This window comes from Phascolarctos cinereus, unplaced genomic scaffold (assembly GCF_003287225.1).
Source record: "Phascolarctos cinereus isolate Bilbo 61053 unplaced genomic scaffold, phaCin_HiC Scaffold_3;HRSCAF=262, whole genome shotgun sequence".
NCBI classification, from domain to species: domain Eukaryota; kingdom Metazoa; phylum Chordata; class Mammalia; order Diprotodontia; family Phascolarctidae; genus Phascolarctos; species Phascolarctos cinereus.
In genome coordinates this window covers 196,281,367-196,302,499 of record NW_027555736.1, presented here as the reverse complement: position 1 = coordinate 196,302,499, position 21,133 = coordinate 196,281,367, and the positions used below count along the sequence as shown (strand labels likewise).

General features: G+C 35.2%; 1 protein-coding gene and 1 pseudogene across 2 annotated transcripts in view; both read right to left on the bottom strand.

Annotated features, from left to right (window-relative positions):
- PRKD1 (protein kinase D1) overlaps window positions 1-21,133 on the bottom strand; it is a 413,900-nt gene that overhangs the window by 150,167 nt on the left and 242,600 nt on the right. The gene's annotated exons all lie outside the window — the stretch shown is intronic.
- On the bottom strand, window positions 5,894-6,750 carry LOC110220283 (large ribosomal subunit protein eL8 pseudogene; annotated as a pseudogene).

Below are 21,133 nucleotides of genomic sequence, written 5' to 3'. Positions count from 1 at the left end.
GTCCTCATATCCTCCATGAAGATTTCCCTGATCCTCAAATACTCATTTGGAATAAGAGAATGCAAGAACTGAAAGAGGTAGTAAAGATCATTGAGGGTAGCCCCTCCCCTTCATTTTACATATGAATGAACTAGTCTTCAGATTCTAGGGACTCCAAGTTGTTCATTCCACTATACCAGGATTTTCCTTTCTCTGGAGGAAGCATCATTCCTGTTCCCAGAAGTCTTTTACCACACAATCTAGCACTAACTTATGCATACAGTCTTGTTTCATTCATAGTTTGTTCAAATTCTAAACTAGAATTCAAGTTTCTTGAGGGAAGAAACCATGTCTTATATAAAATTCATGTCAACAGTGCCTAGCACTTCTTTCAGTATACAATAGACATTTAAAAAAGCGTTAACTAATTAGTTGGACATATTTTTTAAAAAAATTTAATTGGCATAATGAGAATCAAGTAATTTTTTTCATGAAAAATTGTGTTTATGGAGCTCTCAAGTGGTAGCCAGCTCCTGGGGAACAAGAATGGAGTAGGAGTAAGATGACTAATGTTTTAGCAAATAGAGGCAAACTCAAAACAGAATAAGAGAAAAGACCAAAGCAAAATAATCACCATAGCAAAAGTTAGCCAAAGGCAAAGTAACCAGAAGTGGGACAAGAAAACAGACAAGTAAGGAAACTGAGCAAGAACACAGGGAAGAAATGGGATTTGAGGAGTATGGTTGATAGAGATGCCACTCTGAGTATTCACAGTTCAGAATCAGCAGCTTAAGGGTGAAGAATGGCTAGATAGAGTTTAGGAAAGGAGAGATCTGCACACAGCAAGTCATTTATAAATGTTTGATAAATTCAATTGCTCTGGTGTCAACTTCCCAAGCACTATGATTCCCCCAGGATAACTTCATCACCAGAGATCACATCATAATGGAGACTGCTTTGCTTTTGGTTCTCACTTCCTCAATATCTTCAGTTGCCTCTCCCCTCTGATTGGAGGACAGATCAAAAAAAAAATAATCTTCCTAAAGCCTCCCTGGACAGAAGGTTTGGAATTTTTCAACCATTTCTTCATTACCCACCAGCTACTCTGCTTGGTTTTGACACCACAAACATCATATCCTACCTGCCTCCTCTCTTTTCCTCTCAGGCAGGGGGAGAATCTTTCCCCCTTAGCTGATCCCCCTCACTTAGCACAGTATCTGTCACATTTGGTTGTTCAATTGTTTTTCAGTCATGTCCAACTCTTCATGATTCCATTTGGGGTTTTCCTGGCAAAGATACTGGAGTGATTTGCCATTTCTTTCTCCAGCTCATTTTACAGATGAGGAAACTGAGGGAAACAGGGTTAAGTGACTGCCTAGGATCACACAATTAGTAAATTTCTGAGGCCAGATTTGAACGAGTCTTCCTGACTCCAGGCCCAGCACCCTATAAACTGTGCCACCTAGCTGGCACATAGATGCTTAACAAATATTCATTGACTATCAAATTAAATGAAAAAATATTAAATGAGTTCGATTTAGTAATATGCAAGTAGTATGATAAAAAAAAAGCCTTGAATCTTGAGTCGGAAACCTGAATTCAAATCCTGACAAACTCTACTTCCTACTATGTATGTGACCTTGGATAAATTGCTTCATCAGTCTGCATAACCACAAAATGAAAAATTTGGATTAAATGCTAAGTTCTATCAAGCTCTAAATACTATGATCCAATTGACAATGAAAGAAGGATGAGTAGAAAAGGAAGGAGGAAATGATGGCATTTGGGAGGAGCTAATACAGTCAAACATAATGATTATGGAAAATGTCTTAGCCATTAACAATCCTTATAAAGATTTGAGATTTTTATCAATAAAGGTACAATATATTTCCATAGGTATTAAAGCTGAACAGTAATACCAAAATATTTTTCATCTCTTTGATTTTGTCTATGGGTCCCTGGTCTCTAACAGATAAACTTTTTCCTTACTTTGCTATATCACTTCCCAGTCATTTTCAAACCTTTTTTTCTATCCCATGGTAGTGGCAAACTCTTTTGGTGAGTATGATCCCAGAATCATAGATAGAAAGGTAGAAAGAATCTCAGAGGCTATCTAATTCAACCCATTTAATTTTACATATGAGAAAACTGAGGCTCAAGATGACACTCCTAGTATCAGAAACAGGATTTGAAACCAGGTCCCCTGATTTCAAAGACAGTGCTCTTTCCATCATGTTTCTGTTTTATGCCTCTCAATATTAAAAACAATAAGGTTGCTGAAGCTACTTCTTATTGATACAGCTTTAGAAAATTCATGAATGATTTTGACACATGCTTGAGGGAGATAACTAGTTAGAAGAGAGCCTTTAAGAGAGCATTTTGCTCTACCAAATCCAGTTCTTTTTTATAGTCAACAAACAGTAAGCACATTGGGATTTTTCAATTTTTCACAGTTTTAGTAAACTGTATGATGATAAAGTTGTGATCTACTGTAGATCATTTGAAGAAGCCTGAACTGTCCAGTCCTTTCTCATACTTTCATCAAAGAAGAGAGAAGAAAATACTATCGTACTAACAGCAATTGAACAGCCATTGTTGCAACTGCCTGTAGATCTTTTCTTAAATTGTTTTCTAACTCTTATAGATTTAGTTGACTTTTCAAGGGTGTGAGTCTTGTCTCGCCAGTCGGATTGCCAGTACCTTGAGGATCAAGACTCTATCTTTTTCACATTTGGAAAAGTAGCTGATCACATAAATAATTCACATGGCAGCCATAATGATACCTGGCATTTCTAAAGAGTTTATCCTATGGACCTACTTTCCCTTCTGTGCAATGTTTTATAAGAAAAAAAATCTAAGCATTCATCTATTGTTGGGACCGTATAGCTCCACGTACCCAAATAACTATAATGATAATTAAAATGTTATTGGTGCAGTGGAGAGATCAAACACAAGGGTAGCAGCAATTTTCAGAAGGGAAGGATCACTTTTAACAAAGGGTTTGGGAAGACTTTATGGAGGAGCTAGAATCTGAGAAAGTACTTGAAAGAAGAGATGAATTTCAATAGGTAGAAGACTCAAGTCTGTGAAGGGGATTTGCGGGTGGAGGGACAGTGTGTACAAATGTATAGAAAGGGGAGAAAGTCATATAACATTGAAAAACAGCAAGTCATCAATTTAGCAGGAACGTGAAATTAGGAAAAATAAGCTTTGAAAGGTAAGTAGGAGCCACACTGTACAGCATCTTGAATACCCTGAGAAATTTATTTTTTAAGCAATTGTAAATGATGGAGGGAGGTAGCTAGGTGGCAAAGTGGAAAGAGTGCTGGGCCTGGAGTCAGAAAGACCCGAGTTCAAATCTAGCCTCAGACAATAGTTATGTGACCCTGGGCAAGTCACATAATCCTATTTGCCTCAGTTTTCTCATTTTTCAAATGATCTGGAGAAGGAAAGGGCAAACCTCTCTAGCATCTTTGCCAAGAAAATGCCAAAAGGGGTCACAAAGAGTCAGACACAACTAAAGAACAACAAGAAGAAGCAAGACAGACCTAGTAAAGATCTTTAATCACAGTGTGATCAGACTTACACAGAGGCAGAAAACTCTGGCAGCTGTATAAAGGATAAGGTGGAAAAGAGAAAGACAGGAAAAGAGACTGACTGATTAGCAGGTTATTACTATATTACACCTCAGAGGTAACAAAGGCCTTATATTAGGATGGTGGCAAAACAGATGTTAAAAGTATTGTGCAGGTAGAGCTTAGAGGCCTTGATAACAGAACTGGATGGAGACGGAGATGGGGGAAGAGTCAAAGATGGTGCAAAAGTCTTAAGCTCAAGGGAACAGGAAGATGATGGTGCTATCAATGGATACAGGGAAGTTAGGTGGCAGGGCTGGTTTTATTTGAAGATGGATTATTTTTAGACATGTTAAATTTGAAATGTTGGTAGAGGGTCTGCATGGAGGTATCCAGAAGAAAGCTGAAGTCTAGTAATCTCAGGCAAGATGAACTAGAGACAAAGTTCTCAGCATTTGCACAAGATTTTGATTTCCAACAGAGTAACTTCAGAGGGCTAAGGGCCAAGGGCTACAAACCCTTGGAAGAATTTCACTCTCATTGTATTAAGAGAAAGAACTTGAAAGAAGAATGAGAAAAAAAACTGTCAGAAAGCTAGGAAAACCTGGAGAAAATAGCATCACAGATTCCAAAACATGAGGGACTCTCATGAAGAAGGGGATGATAAATAATTTTAAATGTCGTCAAAGGGCAGAGACTGAACAAAGAAGCCACTGGATTTTGCAATTAGGTCATTAGTGAAGTTTGTGGCGAGCAGTCTCTGAGGAAAATGGAGAAGTTAACCAGTTTTCATTGAACTAAAGAATAAGTGTTGATGGGACAGCTAGGTGGCGCAGTAAACAGAGCACTGGCCCTGAGTTCCAATCCAATCTCAGACCAAACACTGGATCCTTACTAGCTGTGTGACCCTGGGCAAGTCACTTAACCCCAATTGCAAAAAAAAAAAAAAAGTAAGTGGTGAGGAAGTGGAGGAAATCAGTGCAAACTGCTCTTTATAGAATTATGGCAGTAAAGTCTAGACAAACAAGCTTTTATTAAGTCCTCATGATGTGCCAGGCATTGTGCTAAGCAGTTGGGATACAAAGAAAGGCAAAAGATGGTCCCTGTTCTCAAGGAGATCACAGCCTAATGTGGAAGACATTAAAACAACTACATAGTTTAGGCAGCTAGATGGCATAATGGATAAAGTGCTGAACTTGGAAGGAGGGTGAACTGAGTTTGAATCCTACCTCAGACACTTATTAGCTGTGTGACCTCAGGCAAGTCACATAAACTCTCTCAGCTTCCAATTTCTTATTTGTAAAATGGATATAAAAATAGTGCCTCCCCTCTCAGGGTGTTTGAAAGGATCAAACAAAACAACATATATAAAGTGTCTGGCAAACCTTAAAGTGCCATATAAATAAATGCTAGCCATGACAGTGATAGTGTACAAGATAAATTTGAGATAATCGACAGCAGGAAGGTACCAGGATTAAGGTAAGTGAGAAAGGCTTCTTGCAAAAGGTAGGCTTTTAGCTGGGACTTGAAGGAAGCTAGGGAAACTAGGAAGCAGAAATAAGGAGGGAAGGGAATTCTAAGCTAGAGAAAATACCCAGAGTCAAGTATGACGAACAGCAAGAAGACCAGTATTACACAGGGCACGCGGAAGGGAGTCACATAGGAACATCAGGAAAGTCTGAAGGGGCAGTTTATGATGCCAAAAAGGGGATTTTATACTTGACCCTGGAGATACAAGGGAGCCACTGGAGTTCAATGAATAGAGTCTGGTGGGTCAAACCTGAGCGTTAGAAAGATAAATTTGACAGCCAAATGAAGGACAGATTGAAGTGGGAAGAGCCTTGAGGCAGGGAGACCAACCAGCCAGCAATGGTAATAGGTTAAGTGTGACGTGATAAGCATCTGCACAAATGTTATCAAAATGCTTATTTTAAAAAACAAAAAGCTTATGATCAGTTTTCCCCTGATAATGAATCTCTGCTCTAAAATTTAAGAATGTTGGCATTCTTTGGCATTATTTCATTCTTTAGGACAAAAGGAAACCCTCAGCTATCTTATCAAAGTTTTAATCACAAAGGAAACACAGAATTTCAGTTTTTTACATTATTTTTATAGATATAGGGAAGATAAACTTGAAAATACAACTGTGACTTGCACTTGAAAAGGAGGTATCAATTTGTTTTTAATGAAATGTTTATATTAAATGCAATCTGTAGGACCTTTATGACCAGTTTTTCTAAGAGAATGGCTTCATGAGTGTTTCTTAATGTATATTTTTACCTCATGTTTTGCAATTCTGAATGCTGTCCTACTCTGCCATCTTCCCTCATAAATTCTTTTTTTTTTCATTTTGTTTAAATTTTTATTTTTACGTAGGGAAAAATCAAATATACATTTAACCCAATTTGGTTGCAAGTTCTTTAGCTTTTGCCTTTTCTAGCTTGGCAATACGAGCCACTGATTTTGGACCCAGAACATTGCCACCCCAGTGACGACAGATCTCATCATATTCATTGTTGTAATTGGTTTTGATGGCTTCTACCAGTTTAGCCAGGGCTCCCTTATCTTCAGGGTTAACCTGTGTGAAGGCAATGCTTGTGCATGTCTTTCTGTGAACTAAGCAATCCAGTCTGGCTTCACCCTTGATAACACAGTAAGGAACCCCCATTTTTCGGCACAAGGCAGGTAGGAAGACCGCTAGCTCAATAGGGTCCACATCATGTGCAATCACTACCAACTGTGCTTTCTTGTTTTCTACTAGGGTAGTAACAGTGTTAACACCTGCTCTGAGGACAGGTGGTCTCTTAGTGGGGACATTTCCTTTGCCAGCAGCTTTTTGTTCAGCCCAAGCCAGCAGCCTTTGCTTCTTATCTTGCTTTGTCTCAGGTCTGTACTTGTGAGCCAGTTTAAGCAGTTGAGTAGCTGTCTGACGATCCAAAGCCTGGGTGAACTGGTTAATTGCTGGCAGCACTTTCAAACGCTTATAAAGGATAGACCTTTCACACTGCAGTCTGATGTACTGAGGCCATCTGACAAATCGAGTAAGGTCCCTTTGGGGCTGGATGTCCTGACCAATGCCAAAGTTTTTCGGCTGCTTCTCAAACAAAGGATTGACCACTTTCTTGGCCTCCTGCTTCTTTACTACAGCAGGAGCCGGAGCCACCTTCTTCCCCTTTGGCATCTTGGCCGGCTGAAAGAGCCCTCATAAATTCTGAATCCATTCTTGTGACATTTCCCCAAGCCTCTACTCCCTCACAATACCTAAATTCGTAACTGTCATCAAGTCCTTTTGGGGACTCACAAATAGCAGATTTTTACACCTGTGGGATCTAGGATGCAGTTCTGACAATTAGTTGGAGTGGGTTTCTCTATATTTGCTAATATAGAGAATATATAAGCCATGATAACTAAGTTGAAATTTGATATGAGATTTTGAAATATCAAAATTGTAGATAAGGTTGAACATGGAGGGGTAGACTCTCCTTCCAGTTCTTTGCTATACATGGCTCTGCATAAGTGTTACAATTGTTCTTCTTATTTTTTCAACTGGAAGAATGAAAAGGGAGATAGTTTAAAGTTATAAAATGAAAAGAATAGAAAGAAAAGAAGATCACTGAAGTAGATTTTTAAATACACAGGAACAAAAAAAGAAAGCAAAAGAAACGCAATGGGAAAACACAGACAAGTTAAAAGTTTAAAAGTTATATATTCAATGCATTATATTTTAGAAAGAAAAGTTATATATAATAGAGGCTAACATTTTCATTTACAATCCTCTTTTATTGTTTTATTTTGTATGTGGAAATGCTCGTTTCATTTGGTTTTTGTTAAGTTCTGAATAAAATAAAGAAAAAAAGTCTGTCCTTTTCATTTCTGGAATGACTGCTCAGCAATACATTTGCAAGATATATTTTGAAATCCTCTATTACTTGCTAATTCTTTTTTTTTTTGCATAATTTCTTCATTGTAAATGAGAAACATCTGTCATTTGCTTGAAGAAAATGCCTGGAAAGCATTTTAGCTAAACATGCAGCACAGATCTGCTGCCCTTACTAATTGGACGAACTCTATAAAGATGTCGTAACTCTTACTGTCACATTTATTGTCAACACTTAGAAAACAACTCCTCCAAAAATCAGGAGTTTGGAACCTCAAATTTCCCACATCTTTCCCTAACACCTATGCAGGGTGATAGGGATATCCGTATCTCAGGGAAAAGCAATAATTCTGTGTTGAAAAGCTAGCCTATAGGAAATCCAGTTTGTTCAGTATGAAAGCAATTAAAAGAACCCCCGCTATCACTAAGAAAAGTCTTAGGGAAGCTCTAACAGGAATTTCAGAAATTTATACATTATCAAGGAGGGGGTGGTGTTAATGTGCTCTATATGTGTCCTTTATATTATTTTGATAATAATATTAACACTTTGTTTTAAAATGTTGATTTTCTTTAATGAGTTCAAATAACTTTGAATCTGTTATTTCCTATAAGGTAGAATCTACCATTAGGAGAAATCTTGGAACACAATCTCTTAACTGTAACATGAAAAGACCTTCTATGAAATACCTATCTGATAGTTACTCAGTCTTTGCTAAGGTACTCCTGGTGAATGACAACTCACTACACTGCACAAGAACTCATTGCATATTTTGAACCATTCTAATTGATAGCAAACTCTTCTTTATATTGAATGGAAATCTGCCTCCATGCAGTTTTTTTTTCTTAAAGTAAATCCTTTTAAAGTATTGTGCCTTTCACACGAGGCAGTTTAGAGCTGAAAACGTACTTTTGTGTAGGTGAAAAAAAGACATTATTTCAACCAGTAAAGGATTTAAAATGTTTCTTTTGTCATAGCTGAACACTGTGACACCTAAAATGAATATATATAATACATATACATGCATATATACATGCACATACATACATACATACATATATATGTCTCTGTGTGTGTGTCTGTGTGTATTGCAAGGCAACTGGAGTTAACAGACCTGCACAGAGCCACATTTTAAGTGTCAAGTGTCTGAGGTTGCATCTGAATTCAGGTCTTCCTGACTACAGAGCCAGTGCTCTAAAGGAATAACTTTAAAAATAAAGCAATCATACGTTTAATTAAAAATGCTAAAATATGCATATGAAGAAATAGTTTTCATTTGGAATTTGAGTAGTTTGGGACAAAATTAACTGAGGCATAAATACAAAGACAAATAAATACAAAGCAAATAATTTATCATGTCTGGTTTTCTTACTAAGAATGATTTCAATGCCTCTTTTCAATGGAAGGTTCTTTTTTTTTTTTTTTTAAATTAATGCATAGATTTGTAGAGTAAGTCATCTCGGGTCACCCTCAGCCCCTTTGCTCTTAGAAAAGAATTTTACCAGAATCCCCTGTGGTTTATGGTGAGTACAGAATAGACTTGTTATTTAAATTTCCTTTCCTTGAATTTAGAATTGTAAATGTAACCACTATGTGTTTGTGAGTTTCCAGCATGGGGTTTCCATTGTTGTTTTCTAGGAAGTAATCTGTGGATGCTTTCAATTGGGATTCAATTTTCTATGTCCACAAGTCCTGGGCAGGTTTCTTGTATTACTTTTTAGATTGTTATGTTACCTTTTTTTTTTTTGCTTGTCATGTTCTTCCAGGAGATTTATAATTCCAAAAGTATTTCTATATATCCTGCCTTCCAGATCAATATATTCTGCTAGTACAGAGATCATTTTATTTTCTTTGAATGTTACTGGTTTTTGTGTCTCTGTTCTTGATCTGAGGTCTACTGCAGCACACTGCCATACTTCTTGTTCATGTTCTTCTGCTTCTTCTTCTTCTGTTTCTTCTGCTTCTCCTCCTCCTCCTTCTTCTTTTCTTTTTCTCCTCCTCCTTTTCTTCCTTCTCCTTCTTTCTCCTCCTTCAGCTCTTCCTTCTCCTTCACCTCTTTCTTTAATTTTCTTCCACTGCATATATATGCGGTAGAATCCAATTCTATTGCAAATCTGTGTGCATGCTTGCCTGCTTCTGAAGCCCAGTAGTACGGAAGAGGGTGCTAAGTAAGAGTGTTAAGGATTGCCTTCCTCTCCTGTTATTTTACTGAATTCTTAACTTTATTAGGGTTCTTGGTATCATATAAAGAGATGAAATCACCTTATTTCTTGTACATAACTGCTCTTTCAGAAAAATGTAGGTCATAAGGATAGGAGAAAATATCTAAACTTACATCACGTTAGTCACATGATGATGCAGAAATCTATCCCTAGTCTTTAAAGAATAAATATACTTTATTTTATCCATACCTAGATCAGAAGATGACATCAGATACCAATGCATGTAGACCCAGTCTGGGCCTGAAGGTTATATATGATTATATATAAGGATGAAGAATGAAAAAATTTATTCAAAATTATAAGTACTACCAAACCAAACCAAAACAACTACAGATTTAGTAATGGAAGAGAAAAGAGAAATCATGTAATCTATCCTCCTATGGGGCCCAGATAGGTTAAGGTTCCAGGTCACAGAGGTAACAGCATTTAAAAAAAAATTCAACCTGTCAATGGCACGCTTTGTATTATACCATTTTGCTTAGATATTTAGTATCATGTTAAATTCTTTAAAAATCCTGAATTTAGGGGAAGTTAGGTGGCATAGTGGATAGAGCACCAGCCCTGGAGTCAGGAGGACCTGAGTTCAAATCTGGCCTCAGACATATAACACTTACTAACTACATGACTCTGGGCAAGTCACTTAACCCCAACTGCCTCACCAAAAAACAAACAAAACAAAGAACTGAACTGAATCATGCAAATTCTATGTGCCTATTTTAAAATATTTAGCCACCTAGAACAATGCAGTTTTACCAAGAGTCTACATGAACAAACAAAAGCTACCTTTTAGGAAGAAGGGAGCAATGTTTTTACATACATTCCTGTTTTACAAATTGGACGAAAAAAAATTTTAGGTAATCGTACTTCAGAGAGGGCTTTTTTTCATTGCTTTTGACATGATTATGTTAGCGATTTCCCACAGCAAATGTATTTTTAACTTTAAAAACAGTAAGTTTTAATGTATTCCCTATTTGACATAACAAAATTGTAAAACTCCCACAGCTTTCTACTTTTTTTATATTATATAAGAACCCTGTAATTTTACATGCCAGAGAAGACAGAGCACCTGAGAATAAATGCCTATTCAAATTTACTGAACAGCATTCAAAGATGCATTATGCTTTTCTAAAGTAACTAGAGGTCAAAATGCATAAGAAAACAAGGGATGCTCAAACAAACTTTACTGAAATGTGTTTTGCTGATTACACATTATATTTCAAATTTTTCAAAAACTGTTATCAGCAGTCATATGGGATCTGTCAAAGTGTAGATATTTAAAAACACTAACATGTTTTCTCCTAGCATCAAAGACTGGGATATTTGAAAGTACAAAATTAGGCTTTGGAGCAATTGAAAAATGACATCTTAAATAAATAGAGGTTCCTAATTACTGTTATCTTTGTTATGAGATAACACGGAAAATCTTTCCAATTTGCTAAACTTAAGGGATGTAGGTGAACTTCACTAAGATGCCATTTGTAAATGAAGAGAGCTGAGGAATAATAAGTATAACACTGTTATTCATGAGGAAAGCTTTTTACAGTTTTGAGATTCCATAAAGAAACATTGTCAAGTTTGAAAGACTACAAATAAGATACTCACAAATGATTTAAAACACACACACACACATATACACACACACACACATAAAACACTAGCTTTAAAGTCAAGCCCTCTTGTGAAAAGAATACTATCTGAATACATTGCAGAGTTTTTGTTGTTGTTTTAAAGCCATTTGGACAGACCTGGAAATGCCAGCCTGTTTGATTTCCTTGTATACTCTCCTGATCATAACATATTTAAATTCCTTTAAAATTAGGTGTGTGTCCTTCTAGGGTTGTATCCCAAAGAGATCATAAAAATAGGAAAAGGACCCATATGTACAAAAATATTTATAGCAGCTCTTTCTGTGGTGGCAAAGAGTTGCAAATTGAGGGGGTGCCCATCAGTTGGGGAATGGCTGAACAAGTTGTGGTATACGATTGTGATGGAATACTATTGTGCTATAAGAAATAATGAGTGGGTGGCCTTCATAAAAACCTGGAAAGACTTGTATGGACTGATGCTGAGTGAAGGGAACGGAACCAGGAGAACGTTGTACACAATAAGAGCCACACTATTCAATGACTAACGTTGATATATTTAGCTCTTCTCAGCAACGCAAGGATCTAAGACATCTCCAAAAGTCTCACAATGGAAAATGCTATGCATGTCCATGGAGTCTGAATGCAAAGTGAAACATACGATTTGCTCTTTTTTTCTTCTGTTTCGTTTTGTTTCTTCTTTCTTGTGGTTCCGCCTATTGGTTCTAATTCTTCTTTACAACATGACTAATATGAAAATATGTTTAATAGGAATGTGTATGTAGAGCCTATATCAGACTGCATGCCATCTTGGGAAGGAAGGAGAGTAGAGAGGAGAGAAAATTTAAAACTCAAAAGTTTATGGAAGTGAATGTTGAAAACTTAAAATAAATAAATTAATTAAAAATAGGTGTGTCTATCTAAAAATCAAGTAAATTACCATATCCAGGGGAAGATATGCATCAATTTGATTGTGCATCATTCAACCTTAGCAGTAGCATCAAGCTGAAATAGAAATGGGGGCCATTAAACTATACATAAGGATACCTGGGGGAGAGTGTATGAATTTAGAAAACCACATATTAATATTATCCATATTCTACTGTATTTTTATTTATTTTGTTAAATTTTATCTGATTACATTTTAATATTGTTCTTGCAGCACATGATGAATAAGGCAAGGTCCTTTGAAACATAGCTAATCCCATTAGATTATACTGATGATGAAAATTACCAAGGAATTATAAATTTTGGACAGCAGAAACACCATTGTTTCTACTCTTACTTCCACCATTTCTCTCATTTCCCCCTCCCAACAAAGTGATAGCAAATAAACATTTATTAAGTGCCTATTACATGCCAGGCACTGTGCTAAGTATTGGGGATACAAAAAAAGTAAAAAGACAGTCTATGGAGACAAGGATGCCTTGGACTTTGGACAATGAAGTTAGAATAGTCAAGTTAATATGCTTTATGGGTACTGGATTCTATCTCTGCCCAGAAGTAGTACAATACACATAGGAGATAACTTAACAGTTCCATACAAAGGAATTGGATTCTATCATGATCAAAGCGTTTGTCAAAACATGGGGCAAAACTTAGCTTGAAGGTGGAGGGGGAAGTCTGAGTGCAGAGGAAGTTACCTCCTTTATTATATTTGGTAAGGATTTTTTAAAGTGTTTATAAAAAGATGAGCCACCACAGAAACATAAAGCTATAATTATGTCATAACCACAGAATGAACCCATCACCAGAAATACACAAAATTAAAGGTTTTTTAACCAAGATGCAAACTATCCTCAAGCTATCTCAGTTTTTTCTCCTTTAGTTTGTCTTCTCACCTTTGCTTTACTCACCAGGGATTTTTCTTGGGCTTTTAGTTCTCACTTGGAAAAACAGAATCCATGTTCAACTCCTTTCTTTACCTTTCTTCCCAATGTAAAACACAAGATGAAACCTAATATTCTTCTAGCCAAAGGTCAAAATCCTAGGGGCAGCATTAAGACGATTCCATTTGTCATGATTGAAAGTAAGGTAAACTGAGGCAAAAGTTCCAAGCACATTTAGTTTATTGGCAAGGCTACCAGATTGTTCTCTTGGCCCCAATCAGCCAAAAAGCCCACAAGGTAGGGCTTACTAGCCTTCATACAGTTTTGGGAAATACTAGAGAATAAAGAACAGGAAGTTACCACAGATGGAAAACAAAATAATTGTTTACAAAGTCTGGATATTTGGGGCTAGCAACAAGTCCTCTTTCCATCCTGCTGTCAGGAAAGGCTGATTGATAGAGTGTATCTGCTAGTTTGTTGAACAGAGATAACAGATTTCTTGGCACCCACCTTCATTCTATAAGGCTTGTTAGCAGGATAACAAATCTCCCATAATTGTATATGGGTATGCAAGGCTGTATAAAGAAAAGTTTTCTCTCAATTAAAATGATTTATAGAGAAATTTAACTTTTAAACTTAACTCAGAGGAAAATGAACTTTTGGACTCATGAACTTCTAAACAACTCAGAGACAAAGAAACATGGCTCAATCAGTTACAGAAAGAACCAATTACAGAACTGGATCAAATAGAAAATAGAAAATCAATATCTGATTTTCTCCCATAAAAAGTATCATCACAAAGACATAGATGTACAGTAGCATGAAGCTAGCTTTGTCTCAATAGCAACTATAACTTCACACATACATCATATTTTACCCTTCTTTTTCTATATGCAAGATTCTAAAGTAGATGAAATACATTCTGAGTGTAAATAGGCAAAGCATCTGTAGTCTTCTCACTGACCCATTAACCAACAGGATGAATGTTAATTATATAATAAATTGTGTACTCTTGACTACAATGGTTATATAAAAGTCAATATGACATTACTTTGGTCAAAAGACACTTCAAGATCTTGCAGTGACAAAGAGCCATTATTATAACCCTGTTATGACTATTTCATAGAGTTATGTGGGAGTATAAGATAAATTCCCTACTGATTACATACCAGATTAAAAAAAATTGAGCATAAAATTCTACGACTTTATCTGTTATAAGGGTATTCTCAAGATATATTATCCAGAAGAGTATATTTGGATACAAATTATCATTAACATCCTCATCCTCATCCCTAATAAATGACAACATGTCTCAAGCTGATGGTATTTAGAAAGTATATGCTGTTCTTGCATAATGGTGGTTACCTTAACCTTCTCTATGTAGCTCCCCTTAATCTTTGAATACCAATAAACTTCCTGATGGATTTGATGAGCCCCTAACCAGTGAAACCTTGGATTTAGTGTCTGAAATATAATATCACCGGATTTCTTAACTCTAGGCTTCTCGTGTTGGACCCGATTCTTTATACCTCCTCTAGGTTTATTGGGTCTTATTTATTACTTACTAATCCCTAATATAGACTACCACCATTTCTAAATCCAATGAGGACTAAGCACATGACAACATGAAATAAAACAACAAGTCTGATTTAAAAAAAAAAAGTTTCAAAATGTGTGTGTATAAGGCAAACATCATCAGAAAACTGGAATCCACTGCACTCAGGTTAAAAAAAGAAACTGGACAAAAGTGAAGGAAGTCACAAAGTATGGAACATTGCATCACTGACAGATTTGTTTCTATGCATTTATTTGTTGTACAGATTTCCCCCTTTTTCTTTTAAATTTAATAAATAATTCTTTGCTATATGGGAAGACTTTCTGGGAAGCGTAGGCATAGGAATGAGGGAAAACTTAGGTGAGCAAAGACAAAATATGTCAAGAAAATTTATTTTTAAAACATGCATGGCACAAGTATATGGATAAACAATATTTAATGCAAAAAAGCAAAAAAAAAATAGGAGTTTTAGTTGGTTGACTGTTCTGTACTATTCAACAGTATTATATGGCTGCTATCAAAAGCAAATGTACTCTTGGGTCATATTAATTAAAACAAGATATCCAAAATGAGAGAACTAAGTTATGTGATATTCTGCTCAGGTCAGACCACATGTTGAGTACTGTGCTCTCCTATAACAAGAGAATTTTGGAAACAGAATCGGCAAACTGGAGAGAATTGGGGGTTTGGAGCTAGGTAAAAAGATGGTAAGGACTAGGACTCAGTACCATATTATGTAAGCAATTACGGATTCCTAATATGGAGAAAAAGATATTTAGGGAAACCTGATTATAGTCTTCAAATATTTGAAGTTTTCCTTAAAACTGTTAGATTTTTCAGATGGCAGAAATCTGTAGGATTGCTACAAATGATAGTGATACAGATACTATTCAGCATAAAAAAGAACCTCCAAACAAGAAAGAACCTTTAAACACCTGGGAATTTCCAAAATCTACTGGGATGCTTCAGTTATGTATCACTGTAATGGGTCACTAGCTTTTCAAATGGATTCTGGATAGCTACTTGTTGCAGTTGCTGAAGAGAACTTTTACCTCAGGTATGTTTTAGATTAAATTCTATGTAAAATCCCATCAAAACTCTAAAGTTTCATGATTCTAAGAAGAAAAGGTAAAAGATTATTGAAGCCTCAAGTATTGTTTCTATTTGGATTCTAAAGTGATCACCACTGATGTATATAGTAAAGGTTGATTTATGACCACCCAAAGACCTAAATTTAACTACATCAATATCAAGGCAATAAGGAAAAAAATTCTTTGTATGTGATTTTTTTTCAAATACTTTACTTTTTCCTTGTTTTAATAATGAATCAAGAAAGTCATTTCTGTTTTTCAAGATTTAAAACAGCTGCATTTCTAAATGTGGCAGGCTCTAAAAGATCGTATACAATCTCCATGTCAAAAATAAATAAACTACATGCCATCTGATGAAATGAGTGAGTAGAGTAGACTATAGCATTGCTTGTTTATTGAATGGAAGTGATCATATAAGCTATCAAACATGGCTCTTGAAATTGAGATGAGTGGCATCGTTCCAAATGGAGTCCAATTGTATCCTGCCAAAGTCCATGCACATTTCAAATGGCCTTTTAAAAGCTTCAATTCATGTGGTTGCTGTCACATTCTTTTATATTTCATTTCCTATTTTGAAGTTACATTTAAGTTTTACTCCAGTACTGCCATCTTTAAGTCACTTGTTTCTTCCTCTGGACTTTCCTGTCATAGATTAGACAGATATACAGACATAGAGATAGAAGAGAGAAAAGAGAAACAGATACAGTAGGTGATAAATATATGTATAAATATAAGTGACAGATAAGTACACATATCTTGTTTGTGTACGTATTTGGGTATACTCACCTACTTCATATATGTTATCTTCTCTGTTTTATACATTCTTCACTTGGGTCTAGACCCATGAATTCACTGGTAGGGAATTGCCAAACAGAAAACTATCAATGCAGATGAGCAATTCTTCTGTAAATTACTACCTTAGTGAGTAGCCTGTAGTCTCAGGGTCACCAAGACTTAAACCCAAGACTTCATTATTCTGAGGCTGGCAATTTATTCAGTACTGTTTCTGCTCCCCATCCCCTCCCTCCCATGGCTATTTTCTCATTGCATATACTACATAAATGTTTTACATATTTCAACAGAACAGATTTGTGATCCCATAAGTGTGACCTAAAGTGTACCTCCAAATGCACACATTACAAACCGGCCGTGTCTTCTCATTCTGTATGAATCTTCTTCATGTCCTCTTAAATCCCCTACAAAGGATCAACTCAATGTTTGCAAGGTCTTCCTCTCAGTCTTCTAACATTCTGTGAACACCAGTGCAATGCTTGGAGGATCCATCTCTTATCCCATACAATTGCTACGTAACTACACTACCTCCTCTTCTAGTCTTACATCTTCTGTTGCTTTTCTGTTACTGCTTTAACTGACATCCTATTCCTACCATTATTCGTCTGACAATGCTGTATTGTCATAAATTATAGACCACCACAATTTCCATGAAATAAAGGCTTCATGAAACCCAGAGAACTGAGAAGCATGTTGGATAGAAGTAGGATCTGACATGACTCTGTGAATATATTTGGTGAATTAATTGGTAAATACGCATTAGTTATTATTAAATGTCCATATTGAGTACAAAAAGCAGTTTTTTCCATAATATATGTGCATATGTAAAATATATACATATTTTGATGCATATACATGGCCATTTGCATATATATTTAAAGGATTTATAATCTCAGAGTATAAATTAGTAGATTAATAGGACAGAATGGGAAAAACAAGAAATAAAAGCAACTAGAAAGATTATCTGAGAGTTAACCCCCTAAAACATATATTGGGGGAAAGAAACTCTACTTGACATGAACTTCTGGGAAAATTAGAAATTTAGAAGAAATTAGGATAAGATCAGAATATTACACTAGATGCTAAAATATGCTTCAATAGATATGTATATTGAATATAAAAATCCATACAGTAAAATTAAAGGAGAACAGAAGGAAGTACTTTTCAAACTATGATTAGGATTAGGATTATGTCTTAACAAAATAAGAGATATAAAAGATAAAAACAGATTACATAGAACATTTTATTATATAATATGAAAAAGCTTTATTTGTAGAAATAAAATGAATAAAAACAGACTAAGAAGAAACAGGGTTAAATGAGGGAAAATCTCTGCATTATATATTACAGATAGTTCTGATATATACATATATGTCTATATCTATCTATATATAAGTATATATATATAAAGTATATATATACTTATATATATGTGTGTGTGTGTGTGTATACACACACACACAAAGATGTAATTTGAAAAAGCATTCCCAATAGATAAACGGCCAAAGATATAAGCAGATTTAAAATAAAAAAATTATCAGTTATCTACAACCACATGGAAACCTGCAAAACAAAAAAACTCTTAGGTTGGCATAATCTGATAACTGGCAAAGGTGATAAAAAACAATGAAGCAGTCAATGTTGGAAAAGCTGTGGGAAAGCAGGCACATTAAGTAGGGGAGTTTTAATCAAATACAGTGTGTGTAAAACATTTTGCAAATCTTGAAGTGCTCTTTGAATGTTAGCTATTATTATTCTTACTTGTAAATTGGCTCAATCATCCTAGAAAACAACTCAAGATTATGCAAGAAAAGTGACTAAAATGTTCATAACTTTTGATTCAGAAAGCTGAGCACATTTTCCAAAGGAGTCAAAGAAAAGAAAAAAAATGGTCCAATGTAATCAATCAATAAATCAACATTTATTAAGTGCCTACTACGGGCCCAGACACTATGCTAAGAACTGGGGACATCAAAAGAGGCGAAAGACAGTCCCTGCCTTTAAGGAGCTTACATTCTAACAGTGGAGAGTATAAAACATACAGGATATACCAAAAATGTTAGTACAATTTTACGCTTTATAGCTTAACATTTATGGCTTTAACAGCTTAAAACAGGACTAAAATTTTTAGAATATTTCTTAATAAAATAATCATAGTACTTCTTGTAGGAACAAATAGCTGAAAAAAGGACAGACCTATTAATCACCTGGTGATTGAATAAACACATTGCAGTATATCAATATAACAGAATATTATTGTGAAAAAGACGAGGATTTTGGAGAAACAAGCGAAGACTGTATAAACTGGTAAGTGGAAAAAACTCCCAAAATATACACAATGACTGCAACAATGTAAATGGAAATATCAATAAAACAAAGACAAACTTAGAGCCTGGTGCCAAACAAATAAACAAACAAACAGAAAATATCCTACAGAATAAATAATGAAACATATCTTCCTCTTCTGCTAAGAAAGTTAGTGGACTACAAAGGCAGAATGTAGACCACACTGTCAGATGTAGTCACTCTATAAGTTACTTCTGATTAATTTGTTTGTTCTGTCCTCTCAAGGATGGATTTAATTCTGAGAGGAAGAAATGTAATGATAAATGACTGATGCAAAAAGAAGTCATCATTAAAATATTTTAAAATGGGCTCATAAACATAATGTATGTAAGCATATACATATTTATTTATATTTATATATAGAAGAAGATACTGACACATAGCAGAATAATTTATTAAGGAAATGATAAAATATTTCTGGAGGTTATCAAAAACAGAAATATGTCACAGATGAGAAGCAGTGCACTATACTATAAAGAATGCTGGACTTGGAATCAGGAAAACTTAGGTTCACTGTTTCTAACACCCACTAATTGTGTGATCCTAGATGAGCTATTTGGCTTTTCTGTGCCTCAGCTTCCTCATCTATATTAACAAGGGAGTTGGACTCAATGATCTCTAAGGTCTTTTCAGCTTTAAATCTATGATCTTATGGTTACACACACACAGACACACACATACACACACACAATGTGTGTGTATATGCATGTATATAGACATATACATATATCACCACATATACATATATACATATATCACCACATATATACATACATATATACATATATCACCACATATACACATACATATATACATATATCACCATATATAACAATATATGCATGTGTACATATATATTACTATAAAGCAACAGGATTGAATTTTAAATAAATATCAGAATTTAGACATCCAAATTAGTGTTGTCCCCTTCTGAGTAAAATTTAACTCCAACAAGCCTGCTATTATTATCTGCCCAAGCCTGGTACAACAATCTTCTCTGGAAGCAATAAAGATTAATGGGAGCTGCCTACCTGACTCAGAAGTGAGCTTAAGGGGAACAGGACAATCTGTGAGAATATTTTTTTAGATAAGTCCTTCAGAAATTGGTTGAAGACTTAAAACACATTCATTTGAATCTCCATAGTAAATGACATCTTTTTTTCCCCTTTGGTGGTGAATTTAATTTTTGCAAACAGGTAAAAATCTTTTTTATTTACCCAATAAAGTGTTTGCTCCTTGAAGAGAGGAACTGAATTTCATTTTCTCTTTTGTCTTTTTAGCAAGGTTGATTCCACTACTTTGAACAGAGTAGGTGCTTAATATTTGTGAGCCATCACTCTGATTAATATTATTTTGGGTCAGAAATGAAGTATGAGTAAAAGATAACAGCTAATTTTCTTCTGTGGTTTGTCCAATGACACAGTTCCAAAAATGTTTTGATTGTCAGCAGCAACAATGAATAAACATATAATCTCAAAAGGCAAAGACTTTGACGGCCAATGCTCAATTGTATAGATAAAAATAAAAGTGGTACTACTTTATGGTCAAATCTCAAATATGTAGTCATGCAAAAGAAGGACAATGGGTAAGATGACCTGTCATTTCTTCTTCCAGTGGCACTCTCAATTTTGCAGAGTTCCTTGAATTATTGGTGTTTTACATAAGCAATGATAAAGCAATATTTCAATATTTGAGAATGTCATACCTTTGTTCTCAGAAGTAAATATAAGACATTTGAGGCCAAAAGGGAATAATGAGAACACAAAAGAGCCTTCTGTAATTAAGACTGGATACTCCTATTTTCTATTTCTGTTCTCCAGCAATGCTAGTTACCTCATTTAGAGAGGTAACATACAAAAAGAAAGTAAATGAGAGAAAGAATCTGATTTCTGCACTCATTTAACAGGTGTGGGGAAAAATACAACTAAGTAATTTTGTTCACAACTGCTGTAGGACTGGTAGTATAATTTTGGTGAAATGTGTAACTTTTATATGTTCTGTCCTGAAAACCACAACTAAATTAAGGAGATAGAGTTTTTATGTTCCTAGGGTCCATCAATCAACTATTCTACGATTATTATGGTTCTTTGGCTCACAAAACTATTCTCACAAATGGATAAAACTGTGGGAATGTAGTGAAGTACAAGACAGAGAAATAAATCTAACTGTCCTCCACAGCCCTAAGAATGAAAGCCAAAGTCTTAGATCTTAGTTCTAACTTGTATTTCTTGCTTACATTTTAATGTGTCCATGTTTCAGTCAGTCATTCTATCAATAAACTCTTAT